An 11881-nucleotide genomic window follows, 5' to 3' on the forward strand; every position below is an offset into this window, starting at 1 on the left:
GTATGTTTGGGGAAGGAAGATGTCAGAGCTTAAGTGCCATTGCCATCCCATCTGTCAAGGCTACATACTGTCAGCGCGACTTGGCACTGCTGATGTTGAGCTCGGTCACCTGACTGAGGGACTGTCTGTTGATTTCTCCCACTGTAAACTTACTCTTTGCCCCCCTATTTATATTACACCTTCTGGAAAGATGGCATTATGCACAGCTCACCCTTAAGAGATGGAGTGTGATGCTCCACCTCCTTGAGGGGATGGTACTTATTCAATTATTTGAAATTAGCCTTTGCATTTTAGATCACAGTATATGCAAACACAGGAAAAAGTAACAGCAATATTAGAACACACACAAAAGAAGGTTTAAGATGTGGAAAGTTCTCCGAAAAGACCTAGTTCTGTTTTCCCGACTTGGTGAGGACTGTGTTGAATAATTTGCATAGTGCACACTCACATGTGGTCAAGTTAAATTGTCAACATTCATTATTTACTCAACCAATGCTTTGGCAGGGGTGCTACGCTTTGCTAAACTCTGGGTTCCATCATTTAAATTCAAAACCACACCGTGTGGCAGGTAAGAGAAGTGCCACCACGCTCACTCAGTTTTCAAATGAGAAACCGTGGGAGCAAGGGCCTCCTGGGTGTTACTGATCCAACTGTAAAGAATGCCTGGGCTTCTAGGCAAGAGCAATGCTTGAGGATACTCAACTGTGTGGGCTTCCTACCCCCACCCCCAAGGCAGTTCAGAACAGGCGGTTTTTATTAAATATTTCCAAGGGTAATCCTTATTTGCTGAGCCATACCTGCCACTGAGAAATCAAGGATTCAGCTGAAAGTTTTACTTGGCTCATCCAAGGATTCCATCTCCTCCAGCCACAGTCTCCTCCCCATCCTTGCCCCTGCCTCTGTAAACTGTTACACTGGCTACGTCTAGATTCCTGCTACTGAAAATAAGTAGTGTGTGGACTACTTGAGCTTTGAGTGCCTACCGTTCAAATATATTATCAATGTGTTTACCCAGAATCTGTGGCTGTAGAACTTTTCTGTTCTTTCTAAGCTCAATTTATTCCAGCATTTTATCAGTCAGTCCAGTGGTCTTTTAGGAAGTAATGAATACTAGATATCATAGAAAAATGCCTTCAAAAGAAAGTAGGAAATGACTACAACAGGATAATTGGTTTATCTGGAAGGTTTATCATCTAAAAGTAGCCAAAGAATAGGAAAGTTCCATTACTTGGAAGTGCATTTGTCATCATGAAGAGAAGGACAGAGCTGGCCATGAGGGATGAGGACCGAAGGAGACACTGAGGTGAACTGAAGAGTGGCCTGGAATGAACTAGAAGGTCGGGGTTAGCCTGGCAAAGAGTGAATCCTCCAAGCATAGATCTAACATCTTTACCTACAGGCACAATGTCCATTGTCCCTTCTTTTCTGTAAGTCTTCATGAATTTTCCTTTATAATAAACCACCATGAAGTATTTGACAGTTATCATGGTGGTCCCGTGGTCCTGTTGGGAGTGGTTTAAAACAAACAAAAATCTACATTTCTTTTTTTTTTTCCAGAGTTTTAAGAGCAGAAATTATCCAAATTCATATCCATCATACATTTTTTTCTTAAAATTTTTTTTATTGACATACAGTTGACTTACAGTATTGTGTTCATTTCAGGTTTATTGCAAAGTGATTCAGTTATACACATATATATATGTGTGAAATATATATATATATGTTTCAGATTCTTTTCCATTATAGGTTATTACAAGATATTGTCTATAGTTTCCTGTGCTGTACACTAGATCCTTGTTGCTTATCTATTTTATGTATAGTAGTTTGTATCTATTAATCTCATATTCTTAATTTGCCTCTCCCCTCACCCTTCCCCTTGGGTAACCATAGTCTGTTTTCTATGTCTGAGAATCTATTACTCTTTTGTAAATAAATTCATTTGTGTTATTTTTTAAATCCCACATGTAAGTGATATCATATCATATTTGTCTTTCTCTGTCTGACTTACTTCACTGACTATGATAATCTCTAGGTCCATCTATGTTGCTGTAAATGGCATTATTTCATTCTTTTTAATGGCTGAGTAATATTCCATTGTATATGTATACCACATCATTATCCATTCATCTGTTGATAGGCACTTGGGTTAATTTCATATCTTGGCTATTATAAATAGTGCTGCAGTGAGCACTGGGGTGCATGTTTCCAAGTTAGAGTTTTCATCTTTTCCAGATATATGCCCAGGCATGGAATTGCTGGATTGTAGGGTAGCTATTTTTAGTTTTTCAAAGAACTTCCATACTGCTTTCCATAGTGGCTGCACCAATTTACATCGTCACCAACTGTGTAAGAGGGTTTTCTTTACTACACACCCTCTCCAGCATTTATTATTTATAGACTCTTTGGTGACATCATACATTTATTTCTAATACAATACACATTCAGATTTTATAGAGCAGGCTTATAGCTTCTTATTTTCTTGAGCTCTCCCCACTTCTTTGTTTTGTTGGCTGCTTTTGGTCAGATGGGGTCCCCTGAGCTAGTTCACTCAGCATGCAAATATCTACTGTGAAAATATGTCCATTATTCTGTAATAATTCTCTTTTTCTCCCTCTGGGTATTGCATTTATTGACCTCCAAGGTGACTAGTTTCAGAAGATTTAAGACAGAAAGAGTATTTTCTATTGAGTTTTTGGGTCATTGTCCCACATGCTATACAGTAGGAGAAGGGGGGCAATCAAACCTCAAAGCAGGAAATGCTGGGATTTAGAAATGTACAGGGGGCAGGGGAAGGGTACTGGAAGAATGAATGAGGCAGACATAGGCCTGGTGTATGCAGAGAGCAGAGAACCTAATTCAAGTAGGAGATATATTTTAAGATGGAAAATAGAGTTGGGAGTTAGTGTATTGGTCACTGTTGCTGCAGTGTTGCGGTGTATCAGACAAGCCCCAGATCTTCGTGGCTTACACCCACAAACATCAGAAACTCAGGAGGGCTCGCAGAATCTTGGCATGCCTTTTAAGTGCTTGGCTCAGGACTAACGCCTTATCACTTCCATTCATTCCATTAGGCCAAACCAAGTGACATATCCATGTTCAATATCAATAAGGTGGGGAAATACATCTAGAGGTTAGTCAAGGGCAAGGATGGGGAAGGGAGGAAAAACTGTGACCAAACCAAACTGTCTGTCGAAGTCAGACTTGGTAAGTCCTGGGCAAGGGAGTAGGCAGGTGATGGACGTTCCTAAGATTAGAAAGGGATTCACATGATTGAGATTCTCCTAGCCTTGGATTCTCACGCTACGGCATGGCAGAGTGAGGTCTTGTTTCAGGAAGTTCTGAATTACAGCCGACTATAAGGTGGAATGGGGATGGAAAAGACTGACTTACCTCGGAGAAAACCTCCATGGTAACAGAGCCTAAGGCTGATTAAAGGTACGACTAGAATAAAGAGGAAAGACTATATTAAGGGTACATTTAAAAAGCAGTAATGGCAAAAAACATAAAAAAAAGATTCTTCCCAATGCTTTTTAGTCTTGTCTCCGCCAAAAGAATTATATTACCAATAAAAGGGAAAAAGTATTTTTCTGATACTTGGATAAACTTTTATTTAAATATCAAAGGGAAAACCAATTTCACTTAATGCTGCCTAGTCCACATTTCCTAAAGTGAAGGTGTTTAATTTAATATGCACCCTTGAAAGCCTTCAAATAAAATATAGCTAGGAAAATACATAAAGAATTCATTATAAAACTCTTCAGGTAATCAAATGATCACCATAATACTAAAAGTACAGTTTCAAAACAACAATAATGACAGTTTTCTAAGAGCCCTAACTGTAGTTTACTTGGAAGTACAGAAAATCAATATCAAATATATATATATATATATATATATATATATATATATATATATATATATATATATATATAATGCTCTCAAAACTTTATTAGTTTTTTTTCCCTCTCAAATTTTATTAGGTGGAGTTTGGGTAAAAGAGAAAATCTCTGAAATAGTTTCCCATCTGGTTCAGGACCATGGAAACAGAGGAGCCTTTGCTTAAAGACATGCTCTCATTGAGACGTCATCCCTTGACTGGGAAGACAAGTCCCTTTAGGGATGACTGATTTGAAGTGATGATGAACTATCTCAATGGATACATGTTGCAAGCAATAATCACATAGAAAAAGAATCCAGATAAAGAGCCAAAGTTAAAAAATAAATTTTAGATTTTAAAAATTTAGATAAAAAATTGATCTGCAGACAGTAATGGTTTTAGTAAACAAAGTGAATTAAATAACTTACACAGAGGAGTGAGAAAAAAGTTAATTATGAATTACTATTCATTTATGAATAAAACCTTTAAGCCATGAGAATTATATGAGTAGCATGTTATCTGTATTTCTAACCACGTTTGTGGTCAAAAAGTAGGAAGACTAGCTACTGCTTTCAACGTTAGGTGACCACTTTTATTTTAGTATTCCCAAATACATTAGGCAAAATAGGATATTTTTCTTGAGCTTTAAGAGGATTCAAGTGTATAAATTCTGACATATGCTACAACACGGATTAACCGGTGAGGACATTATGCCAAGTGTAATAAGCCTGTTACAAAAAAATAAATACTGTATGATTCCACTCACATGAGGTATTTATGTTGCCAGAGAATACAGATTCTTGTCTTGCACAGGAAAGAATTCAAGTGCAAGGCACAGTAAAGTGGAAGCAAGTTTATTCTCGGAGATACACGCTCCATAGAGTGTGGGCCATCTCAGAAGGTAAGAGAGGCAGCCTCAGGAGATACACAGTCCATAGACACAGTGCGATCTATCTGACTCAGAAGGGAGAGCGGCCGTGAGGTGTGGAGGTGGTTCATTTTTATGAGCTGGGTAATTTCATATGCTAACAAATTGGGAGAATTATTCAAACAGGGAAGGGGTGGAGATTTCCGGGAATTGGGCCCCTGTCCACTTTTTGGCCTTTTCTGGTCAGCCTGGGGACTGTCATGGTGCCTGTGGGTGTACCATGAGGCTAAAGGTCTACTGGAAGTCAAATCTTTTGCCATCTTGATTCTAACCAGTTTGTCCTGTCCTCGATTGCTGTGTCATTTCTTCAGTGGTTGTGCCCTGCTCCCTTTCCTCCTGTCTCGCTTAGAGTAGGCAAAATCATAGCAACAGAAAATAGAAGGATGGCTGCCAGGGTGTTGGGAAGTGGTGACAGTGGTCATTGTTAAATGGGTATAAAATTTCAGTTTTGCAAGATGGAAAGTGTTAATAGAGATGGTTGTAGTGATGGTTGTGAGACAGGAGTCACTTTAATAAGCCATGACACAAAAATTTCAGGTACCAAGAGACCAGTCGATGAATAAGTCACAGGGATAATATACAGCATAAGGAACAGGGTCAGGAACATTGTAATATTTTTGTATGAGGACAGGTGGTTATTAGACTTATTGTGGTAAGCAATTCATAATGTCCGCAAATGTCGTTATTATGTAACACACCTAAAACTAACATAATATTGCACATCAACTATATTTCAGTTAAAAAATTCAACAATAATTTTTTTAAAAGGCCAGTCAAAGGTCTTCTTCTGACCTTTTATTCTCTACCTGAATCATCATTAAACCCCAATTCAGTTATTATCCACACAGGTTTCATCCCTCTGCTGTTAAGCACCCTTTCATCTAAAGTCTGAGCATTCCTAGTCTCTTCACTGTTCCTTTGTTTCCGGTGGGTGGAGGGTAGAGACGGCCGGATGACCTTCTCCAAGTGGTTGTAGGAGTCGGAGCACATTCTGAACTCTCTGATTGTATCTCCTCTGAAGGCAGTGGAGGCCCTGGTAACATCCACTCATGATTCCATTACTTCTTTGAGGCAAGTTCTACGGGTCAGTTACATTAAAAGAATGGAAGCAGCGTGACAGCTTTTATCTATTACAACATCTGGAATTTTCTTTCTGGGAAAACAGCACACAGATGTACTGTGCCTTGCTTTCCAGGTGGCAATGGGGTGGATTTGAGACGTACACAGGAGAATTTGTCCAAGAATCTCCTAGAGCCGTATGTGCCAAAGCAACAGTTCCAACGTGTTCCAAGGGCCAAAGCCACCCATTGTCAAGTTTTTATTCTTACATAATAAAAATGTTAGAAGACGCACAATACAGTGCATGTAAACATATATAACCACATGTATACATATATTAAGTAAATTAAAATATAAACATATACCACTTTGTGTGTGTGTGTGTGTGCGTATGTGTGTGTATATATACATATACACATGAATCTATATGTGTGTGTGTGTGTGTGTGTGTATACAGACAATTTCTAACTGTGTTTTCTTAGGAGGATTGCCTTTTATTCTAACATTAAGTTCTACTTAAGATTTGGGGTTAAAATGTCCCCCTTTAAAAATAAAATCGAAAGGCTAATTAATGCTCAGTATTGCATAGCCCTTTGCTGGGTGGCTTCTGGACTCACATTTTCTGGGTGAGAGAATTTCCTTTACCACCTGTTAGCTGTGTGGCCTTTGGCAACTCAGGTCAATTGCTACTCACCTCTTGGGCTCTTGTGAGGATTAAATGAAATTATTCATTTACTTAACAAATGGCTACAGTGCTTACTCTGAGCCAGACATTGCTCTGAGTTCTTGAAAAATAACTTACGTAAGGCTCACAACACATTTATGAGATAGATGCTATTATTTCATCTTATAGGTGAGGAAATTGATGGACCAAGAGGTGAGTTGATTTGCCCAGATTACAAGGCCACTAAGTGACAATCTTGCATCCTCCACGGGGAAGCCAATTTCACAGCCCACGGTTAAGTGCATGGTATGGCCTGCGGTGTTGATCATTACAATTATTGATGAACTTTTGTTTAATGTCCTTATTTGCCAAAATACTAAGTTTGCTACCTCAAATGGCCTCCTTCATTAGTTTAAAATTTTTTCCTGGTCCATGAAATTGAAAATTAGGAATTCCTCAATTTTATGCCTTTTCTGACTCTCTAAGTTTCTTCATCTCTAAGGCGAAAATCATACTTTGTGTTTTTTTAAAATTTTTCTGGCTTCTGCACTGCACTGGAGTTTTGTAAAGATTCAATGAGATAATTAAGTGAAAATATTTTGAAACACCCCGATTGTTTTTCATCAACACGGAGAAAGCCTTTTCATTTTTGTGGCAAACCAGAGGAAAGTTCCCGGGGCCGCCCCTGCGCACGCGCACACGCGTACCCTCGCGGAGGGATGAAAAACCCTTCAGTGTGTTGGTTTAATGACACAGCCCGGTTTCATGCTGTTTTACGAAATACAGCACAGGTCTGAAAATCTTTGGACATCAGAGGGTACATCACTGCCACCTTTCTAATTGGGGGTTAAAAAGTGGGCTCGAGTACCGAAGAATCTCAGGTCACCGTACGCAGGACTGTCAGGCTGCCGGGAGCAGAGCATCCAGCCTGCAGCTCTCTGCACAATTTTACTAGTCCAAACACCCAGGGTACCAGTGCTTTCATGGAAATTCTGGCTGTGTAGCTGTATTAACATTGGCCGAGGCTTGAAGCTATTTTCAGAATCCTTCACAAACTTACAGGAAGTGCCTTCTCTTTTTATTTACATTCGGTATTGTTATTTTAAGTCTTGCACATGCGGGAAGACTTTTATTTTCTTTGCCTCCAGGAAAAGTCACATTTTTCAAATCACACATGTATGAACAATCACGAACGCGTAACCCTTTGGTTGAGCTAATCTTAAAAAACCAAACCAAACCAAAAAAAGCCCGCTCACCTGATTGAGATGCTAGCCCTGACGGCTCTTTCTAGCAAAGCCTGAGGGCTCACAGACTTGGTGGAGCAGACTGGCCCGCCTGGAGGCTCCAGTGTGAGCTGTGGCAAAATCAATAAACAAATAAATAAAGTAAAGTAAAGACTCGAGGCTCCGCGGAGAATTGGGGCTCCCTGTCTCTTTTATGAGTAATGAATGTGGCAACCACAGAGACTTGGAAAGGGCTGAGATTCTCAAATCTGCAAGCCGACTTTCAAGTAGCTCAGTGCCCTGTTACAGGGATTTGCTGGGGGTAGGAGGAGTCAAGGAATTACCAAGAAAAGGAGATTCAGGCAGGACAGCAGGGGGCTTCGAAAGGAAGATAAGGATGGCTGTAAACCCACCCTCTCTCCCTCCCTCCCCAAATTTGTGTGTATTAAAGTTTGAATCCCCAGGACATGGGGGATGTGCAGTGTGACTGAGCTCCCGAGCCAATCTCTTGAGAAGTAAGACAGCTTTTACCCGAAGAGGCCCACCTGATGAGGCCATCTGTGTCAAGACTGCTTCACTGTCCTGGGTGGTCCCAGGCTCTTGAAAGGGAACATCTTTCTCGAGAAATACACATGAAGTCAATAGAACAGAAACTGGCTCTTAGACACTGGCTTCCCCACTCCATTCCAAATTCTTCATGTTTTCTTAAATATGTGTGTGTTGGGGGGGTGGTCTCATGTGTCCATCCTTTATGTGACTGATCTTGAATACCAGCACAGAAAGATGGCAAGAAGGAAGAAAGAGAGACCAGAGTGGCCCAGAGAGCCAGACAGTAAACCAACTGTAATCATCTTAGCAACCATGACCTCTCCCCTTGCAACCCAATAGTCAATCTTCAAGGTCATAGGAGGTCAGAAAAATAGAAATAGGGCACCTTGTACTATGCAAAATAGTTGCTCTTCTACAATACAGATTCTTCTCTGTGTTTACAACGAAAAACATCTTTGGAACGCTAACATGGACTGTAATGTGTTTGAGAATTGCCTTTTCACTAGCATCTCTACGGGGGTCAAGAAGAACAAAAAGTTGCTTGCTTCAGCAGCACACATGCTAAAATTGGAAAGATACAGAGAAGATTACCTTCCACCAGGATGATGCGCAGATTCGTGAAGCATTCCATAGTTTTGAAGCTCTGTCATACCATTGCAGGGATGAAAAGTTTGAGATGAAGTGACATCAATGAAGATTCTCTGGATAAAAGACGTGAGGAGCAAAGTCGTTGTCTAGGACCCAGGATCTCTAGAGATGAATATTGTACCTGAATGTCTTGTTCTATGACCTACTGTTCTCAATTGAAACTAATTTCTCAAAAAGAATGTAAGAAATCTGAAAGTAAGAGAAAAAAAAAACAACATAAAGAGGATGTATTTGTGTCACATTTGTTAAGAGTCTCCTGTTGAGGCTGTGGAGAAAAGGGAGCCCCCTTACACTGCTGGTGGCAATGCAGTTTGGTGCAGACACTGTGGAAAACAGTATGGAGAGTCCTCAAAAGACTAGGAATAGACTTACCATGTGACCCAGGAATCCTGCTCCTGGGCATAAATCCAGGAGGAACCCTACTTCAGAATGACACCTGCACCCCAGTGTTCATAGCAACACTATTTACAATAGCCAAGACATGGAAACAGCCTAAATGTCCATCAACAGGTGACTGGATAAAGGAGATGTGGTATATTTATATAATGGAATACTATTCAGCCATAAAAACCAACAACATAATGCCATTTGAAGCAACATGGATGCTCCTGGAGAATGTCATTCTAAGTGAAGTAAGCCAGAAAGGGAAAGAAAAATACCATATGAGATCATTCATATGTGGAATCTCAAAAAAAAAAAACCATAAATACAAAACAGAAACAGACTCATAGACATAGAATACAAACTTGTGATTGACAAGGGAGTGGGAAGGGATAGACTGGGAGTTCAAAATTTGTAGATTCTGACAGGCATATGCAGAACAGATAAACAAGATTATACTGTGTAGCACAGGGAAATACATACAAGATCTTGTGGTAGCTCACAGCGAAAAAAAATGTGACAGTGAATACATGTATGTTCATGTATAACTGAAAAACTTTGTGCTCTACACTGGAACTTGACAACATTGTAAAATGACTATAATTCAGTAAAAAATGTTAAAAAATAAAATAAATTAAAATAAAAGAAATTCATTAAAAAACAAACAAACAAACAAAAAAACAAAACAGTCTCCTGTTCACTTCAACACGGAATGCCTACTTAATGGGTCATTCAACTGTCTGTACATTTCAAGCATCTTAGGACTCAAAGAAGCTGTCAATAATTCTTCAGAAGAGAACCATCTACCTCAGGGACTGCTGCTTTAAGAGAAAGTCAGACGCAGGAAACCGGTATAACAGGGAACCAAGCTGAAGTTGTAATGTAGTTCCTGTGACCTCTTCTGGAGTAACCAAGACTGACCGGGCCTTTACTCAGTTCCAGAAGCATGTGTAGGAGCCTGGGGAATGAAGGAACCTCTGATTAGCTGCACTAGTCATGAGAGAGTTCACTATTTACTCATCTAATAAGGGGAACCTGGGGAACTCAAGGTGTAAAGAAAAGGGATGGAAAAAGAAAGGGATTTTTAAAAACTTCCAAATTGTGAGATTAGGGAGAATGGGTGAGTACTGGACACTAGAAGAGGAAGAAATCAAATGAAAATCAATCACAAAACTGACTCATCTGGCTTTGGTTTTTTTTTTTTTTTTTTTTTTTTACCATTTAAAAATATCAGGATACAAGCGAATTTCCACCTTTGTCCCATTAAAAAAAAAAATCTTTGGGCACTAGCTCCATTTTCTAAAGCACTGATTTTTTTCAATATATAAAAAGTGAAATCCACTTAAAAATGAGGATATTTTCATGCTGTATTCAAGGTAGAGTTCTCTTCCACTCTTCAAATGGAGCTGAAAAGGGAGCCCAGACTTGCTTCTAAGAAGCAAACTGGCGATCACATTCTCCATCAAAAGATGTCCCAACTTCGGGGCCCAGAGTGAAGTAAGATGGGTCACAAAGGAGAAGAGTCAGTGTCTGGTCCAGTCATGAAGAAGAAATGCTCTTAGAGGCAGCCAGGGGGCAGTGTTGGGAAGGATGGTAAGACTTTACCCTATGAGAGATTAATAATGTCTGCTGCGGTATTTGAGGGCGATGGGGTAACATGAATGCTATCTACCTGCTCTCTGGATGAAACAATGTGGTTCCAGACACACCTGCAAAAGGGTTACTCACAGATGTCTCATCCACAGGTTGCTGAGAATGGAAAATCAGTTGAGGAGGTGGCAAGCCAATGACTGGATCTCTTTAGCCCACAAATGCAGAACTTGCAATGAAAACATCAAGGAATAAGGAAGAAACATGACTTGTGTTCCAGGTATGGAGGAGGTGATTGGTATCAGATCCTTTTGCTTTGATGGTGGAATGGGGTATGTGGAGTGGAGAGAGGAGTGAAGGGGGTCAAGGCCCTAGGTGCCCAACTGTATGGGAGAAAAAAAGGTGCAGGAAGACAATGCTCTAAGATTCACTTCTTAATCAACCATGATCCGCAATGACTCAGAAATCTGCTTCAGTGAATCCTTCAGCAGCAGAAGCAGCAGAAGTTAACTTCTTTCCAGGGAATTAGTTTATATAGAAATCCATTGGAGGGGCAGAAAATTAAGATATCGGGATGTGCAAACCCTGCCCTCCATAAGGAGCACTGACTGGCTTAAGTCACCATGCAGGGCTTTCTTAGCTCAGGCCAAGTTTAGAGAAGAAGCAGGCTAGAGGAAAATATTCCGAATATTATTTAATGAGACATATTGCATAGCGGTTAAGATGACAGGTTTTGTCTCCTTGACATGATAATGTGTATCTACAAAAATCCTGTAACAAATATCTTACTTAATGGAGAAATACTAAAAGGTTATTCACAAGATGGAAAGAGATAAGGTACTATTTATTTTCAATATTGTGCTAGAAGTCTTCTCCAACACAAGGTAATTGAGCTGAAAATGGGTAACAGAAGATAATAAGAAGATTCCCATGTTTTTGGAAATTAAGAAACATATGCTTGT

The 11881-nt window shown here is 39.8% G+C and overlaps 1 long non-coding RNA gene and 1 pseudogene across 1 annotated transcript; one reads left to right on the forward strand and one right to left on the reverse strand.

The window, feature by feature from the left end:
- Positions 1–1199: 1199 nt before the first annotated feature.
- LOC140691259 (uncharacterized) lies at positions 1200–10278 on the reverse strand. Its single transcript, XR_012066834.1, has 4 exons — positions 10137–10278; positions 7785–7882; positions 3391–3441; positions 1200–1502 (listed from the first exon to the last, which is right to left on the reverse strand). It is a non-coding gene; the product is annotated as an uncharacterized lncRNA (long non-coding RNA).
- LOC116276977 (U6 spliceosomal RNA) lies at positions 8842–8937 on the forward strand (annotated as a pseudogene).
- Positions 10279–11881: the final 1603 nt, after the last annotated feature.

The sequence above is a fragment of the Vicugna pacos genome, chromosome 34, assembly GCF_048564905.1.
Source record: "Vicugna pacos chromosome 34, VicPac4, whole genome shotgun sequence".
In the NCBI taxonomy this organism is placed as follows: domain Eukaryota; kingdom Metazoa; phylum Chordata; class Mammalia; order Artiodactyla; family Camelidae; genus Vicugna; species Vicugna pacos.